Source organism: Hydra viridissima, unplaced genomic scaffold (assembly GCF_058129835.1).
Source record: "Hydra viridissima isolate aposymbiotic clone 2 unplaced genomic scaffold, HvirCarnegie_v1 scaffold_1, whole genome shotgun sequence".
Lineage (NCBI taxonomy): Eukaryota > Metazoa > Cnidaria > Hydrozoa > Anthoathecata > Hydridae > Hydra > Hydra viridissima.
In genome coordinates, this window is record NW_028324300.1 from 12931017 (window position 1) to 12936809 (window position 5793).

Genomic DNA, 5793 nt, shown 5'->3' on the forward strand with positions numbered 1-5793 from the left:
ATATATATATATATATATATATATATATATATATATATATGTTAATGCTTTTTCTTTAGACTTATTTTTAAATAGTGGCTGGTATTTTGTATTTGGTATAATTTTAGCAAACGAAATAAATTCAAAATAAAATTGATATTAATTGTTTGTTTTTTTTTACAATAAAAAAAAAAGTGCAATAAAAAGTGTACTGCCAACAGCGTGTCTCATTTCATCATCGCAATCTGTTTGCATAAAAAGGCGGAGATTTTAACGGAAACATATTCATAATACATCATTAATTTAACGCTTTATTTCAAGGAAATTTAAAAAAAACGTTTACAACTAATTAAATGTCGATGAACAAAATATCATTGAAATTTTTTTGACACTAAACACCTCTCTAAATATTTAACGGTTTTTTTCAGAAATGTTGCAAAAAAATTTTACATTATTGTCTATATCGTTGCCTTAGCGTATCAATATCATAAGAATTAATTGCACTTTTATTAAGGCTGGGCATTACTGATGCTTTGCTCATAAATGTTTTACCATTTTTAACTTTAACTTAGGACTTAAATTGACATTCTTTCATGAGTTAAGTATTTGTGAGTTTTACTGAGAAGTGTTCGTTTTAACTGTAAGTACAGAAATTTACTGTCCAGAAAATCAGTTCCAAAACCCAAAATGTATATCAATGGCACTGGTGTGACCACACTTCAAGTTAGTCAAAATTGAAAGAGCTTATTTTAAGACAAAGTACCTATCAAAATATAGGTTTCTAGATAAAGGAATATTTTTCCCGCATAAAAAATAATACTTCACCACTCTAAAAAGTCACATTTGACCAAATCAACCAAAAAATGTAACATTAAAATTAAAAAACTGTATATCAAAATATCTGCTTTTAGTATGAAGGAATCTATTTCCGGCATAACCCTAAAAGTCAATAAAATTTAGGGTTAGAAAAATGAATTTTTATTTAAAAAAGCTCCCATAGAGCAACAACTATAAAGGTAAAACAAGTTTACTAAAGCAAAAACTCTTTGGCTTTTAAAGATAGTCCCATTTCTCTTAAGAATATAGAAGACATCTGAACCACCGCAACAGCGTACAAACCATAAATTTTCCTACTTGAATTTCGTGTTATGAACTGTTTTTACAAAAAAAACCTAATTATTTTTTATCTTAAAAAGTTAACAAAGCGCCCCTAAAAGTAAGAAGTAACTTTTTTTAATTTTTAAGTCTTAATATTGAAAAAAAAAAATCATGTATAATATCTTAATAATTATGGGTTTAAAGTTCTGTAGTTTTTTATATATATATATATATATATATATATATATATATATATATATATATATATATATATATATATATATATATATATATATATATATATATATATATATTTCTCTCCCAAAGCAACTTTTTTGCATATTTTCTATTTCTTTAATGTTTCTGTTCAAAAGCATCTTCATGCATTTGTTCGACATTTCTAAACACTTTTTTAGAATTTTATCGAACTCTTGTTTTTTAAATACACTCATTGAAAACTAGTGTTTAGAAATTTGTACGTCTGCATATTTCTTTTAAAAATTCTCTTTACTTTTTTTCTACTCCCCAAATAACTTTTCCAACACTGTCGAACTCTTGTTTTTTATATCTTGTCGAACTCTAGTTTTTTATATCCACATTTCAATTAAGTAATTAGTACGGGATGTATCTGCATGTTTCTCTCCTAAAAATCATTTTGATATTTGTCGAGACTTCTAAACTCTTTTTCATTTTTTCTATTACTGGATATATTATTTTATTGCAAAAAATAAAATATTATTTAATTGTAAAAATAAGCCAATGGAAAACAAAATTCAGAGGACAAAAGCGATATAAATATTTCTTCAAGTTTTCAATGCCTTAATGAACTTCGTTTTTATGAGAGTTTAAAATCCAGCAAAAGATTTTTAAAATATTTTTACTTCATTGTAAATGATATATTTTCGAGAGCTATCATTTTATAAAGATATTTTGTTAATCGTCTCTTTGTATTTAAAACTTGCCCCTTATTATCGGGATGCCTCTAGTAAAACTCCAATAGCATAACATAATGGTCCTCAATTAAAATTAACAGCAGCAACAACGATAACACCATGTAACAACATTTTTGTTTATGTTAATTTTTTAATGTTTCTTACATAATTTTTGTATGCTGATTTCAGTGGTACCATTGGTTTTTCTATCATCAAGATTTCCTGAGAAAAAGCATAAAGTATATTTCGGAGTTTTCGTATATGTGTAATGCAATTAAAACATTATATATATATGCTGATTTTAACTATATTCGTGTGTTTATTTTCAGTTTAACTAATTACAACTGTTACATGAAGTGGTGAATATGTCTAGTAGATCCTGCAAGCTTTGTCCTGACTCATTCTGTTATGTTTGTGGTTACTATATTAGTCCAACACAAGCTAAACATAAGATTGTCAGTGGTACAAAATTCTTTACTGCATATCATGCTTATTTTGGCATGGCTATGGGAGATCAGGACAAATCGTGGGCACCACACTACAGTTGTGGTAGCTGCAGATCAACTCTGGAAGGATGGCTGCGTGGAATCCGAAAGTCAATGCCCTTTGCGATTCCGAGAATATGGAGAGAACCGACGAACCATCATGATGACTGCTTTTTCTGCATTGTTGACATTTCAAAGTATAAAAAACCGAAAGATAGGCTGACTCTAGTTTATCCAAGTACACCATCTTCTATTGGACCAGTTCCACACAGTGATGAATTGCCTGTTCCTACTCCACCTCAATCCGAAGAAGCAGCTGCATATCATTCTGAAGTAGACTCACCGGATGAACTCAATGATGACTGTGATTTCAGGGAACCGAATGATTCACCTCATTTCCCTATCCAACAAGAACTTGATGACTTAGTACGAGATTTAGGTCTCACTAAATCAAATGCAGAACTTCTGACATCACGTTTGAAAGAATGGAATTTATTAGATCCAAGCTGCAGAACCTCGAAATACCGAAAAAGACATGAAACATTCGCATACTTTTATGTAGTATCAGAATCACTGTGCTATTGTCATGACGTTCGTGGTCTTTTCAATGACATTGGCATTGTTCACAATCCTGAAGAGTGGAGATTATTCATTGACAGCTCAACAAGAAGTCTAAAGGCAGTTTTGCTCCATAACGGAAACCGATTTCCTTCGATTCCAGTAGCTCATTCCGTTCATCTAAAGGAAGACTATAAGAACGTGAAGTTGTTGCTTGAGAAAATCAACTACGACAGTTACAAGTGGGATGTATGTGGAGACTTTAAGATGCTAGCATTTCTTCTCGGTCTGCAAGGAGGATACACAAAGTACTCGTGTTTTCTTTGTTTATGGGATAGCAGGGCTGCAAACCAGCACTTCACAAGACGTGAGTGGCCAGTGAGAGAACATTTACAGCCTGGTTCGCACAATGTTATTAATCAATCTCTGATACCTGTTGAAAAGATCTTACTACCACCCCTTCACATTAAACTTGGTCTTATCAAACAATTTGTCAAAGCATTAAACCCAGATAGTGCAGCATTCCAGCATATTCGGCAGATGTTTCCAAAGGTGTCAGATGCAAAAATTTCAGCAGGTATATTCGTTGGTCCACAGATTAAAGTTATGTTGGCATGTAAGGAGCTTGAGGACAAAATGTCTGCTGTTGAAAAAGAAGCATGGACTGCATTTAGACATGTTGTTCATAGCTTTTTAGGCAACAATAAGAGTGATAACTACAAAGAGATAGTGGAAAACTTAATTGTACGGTACGCAGATATGAAATGCAGAATGTCAATAAAGCTGCATTACCTGCATTCACACTTGGAATTTTTCAGACCAAATTTGGGTGATGTGAGTGAAGAGCACGGGGAACGTTTCCATCAGGATATTCTTGCAATGGAGAAAAGATACCAGGGCAGATGGGATGCAGCTATGATGGGTGACTACATCTGGTGTTTGATACGCGATGACGAGAAACTTCATAAAAGAAAACCTCGTTCTACTGTTCACTTTTAGTGTTTTTTGAGATTGTGAGAGACTGTTACAATACAATATAATGTAACATGATTGCAAAACGATTTATATTAATTATATGTTTAATTGATTTTTTTTTTTTTTACGACCAAACGATTGATGCAATAAAAAATCCAATGTCATATTCAGACTCAGCATACTCAAATTAATTAAGAAACATCAAAAAACTTTGATAAACAGAAATTTTTTTTTTTTTTTGTTACATTGTGTAATAGGATATTTTGACTCAAAACGTCAATTATTGCAATCTTATGATGAAATCAGCTTAAATTTCAATAATCATTTTCTGAGTTTTCCGAGGATTTGAAATTTATCAATTAAATTTACAAGGCATTTTCCTTATTCCATTTTCCAAATTTACAGGTATTTTCCTATTTATATTGATAGGAAAATCTCTATGCATATGCAGCATGGAGAAAACTTATGAACAACCTTCCTTTATAGTGTAACCTAAGTATTTGTGTAAATTTCACAAAAAATATTTTATTTGCGTTGTATACTTCCCATTTATCCGAGATAAAATTTGAATCGCTTCGCAGCATCATGGTAGTTAATAATTTCCAAAATTATTTTTCTCAAGTCAAATGTTTAATGTGAATAGAAAAACCAACCAGTAATTTTAAAAATGAACAAAGAGTTCAACCGAAATGTGATCTAAGAAAGAAGTTTCAGAGAAGACCTAGGCATTCTTTTCTTTACTGACTGTAGATGTAGAATTTTTAATTTTTCAGAACATAAAGCTAAACTATGCGCGCACTTATAAGGCTCATCAAACAAAAAACTACATCCACTTTTATGTAAAAAAGTCCAAATCAAAATCAGCTTTTTTACAACTGCTAAAAAAAAAAATTTACTAAAATCAATTGAAATATCCTTTACTTTTTAGGATCATGAAACAACTTTTCGACTCAATGAATTTTTTCTTGTTTTTTATTTGACTTATTGATTTTTTCTTGTTCGACCTCATTCCACTTGGTTTCAATAGGTTTACTCAACTCCTCGACGTTTTTGAAGGATCCTTTATATCCAGAGCAAGTTGTCTATGGACATATGCAAATTTAATTCTAGCTTTTCAATTCTTTGGAAAAAGGAAAGGCCTTTTCACTGCTCTGAAGCTCAGAAAATATCGATTGTATGACAGGAACCCTTAATATTTTAAAGTTCTCCAACCAAAACATAGTAAAAGCGTGATATAAAGTCAATACCACTCCTAATAATACGACACCGACCACAAAAATATACACTTTTGTTATTTGAGTAGAATAGTTTACAATTTCTTGTTAATGTTTTTGAGGAAAACCTTTTTACATAAAAATACAAAAAGCGTTGATGCATATTTCCTAGGAAAGCTATTATTTCTTCGAGAGAGATGACTTTAAAATAACTGAAAAGAAAGTAAACGGTAACAAAAAATGTAGTGTGCAACGGAAATCAACTACAAACCTTAACGATCGCATTTTTGCAACCTGCAAAGCGCGATCGACTTCTTACAGCAAGAATATCAACTCGATGAGTAAATAAAAGAGTAGAAAAAAGTTGTCTGATGAAATAATCAAAAGCTGGTTCCTTTTTCGTAAAAGAAAGTCAAAATGAAAACAATAAATGTGCGCCGTCGGCTGCAATTATATACTATATATACTAGATGTCTAACTTCGATCCGAAAAGCGAAACCGTGGAAGCCATTTCTAATTCGGGCAAAAACATGTATTTCTAACTTTTATTTC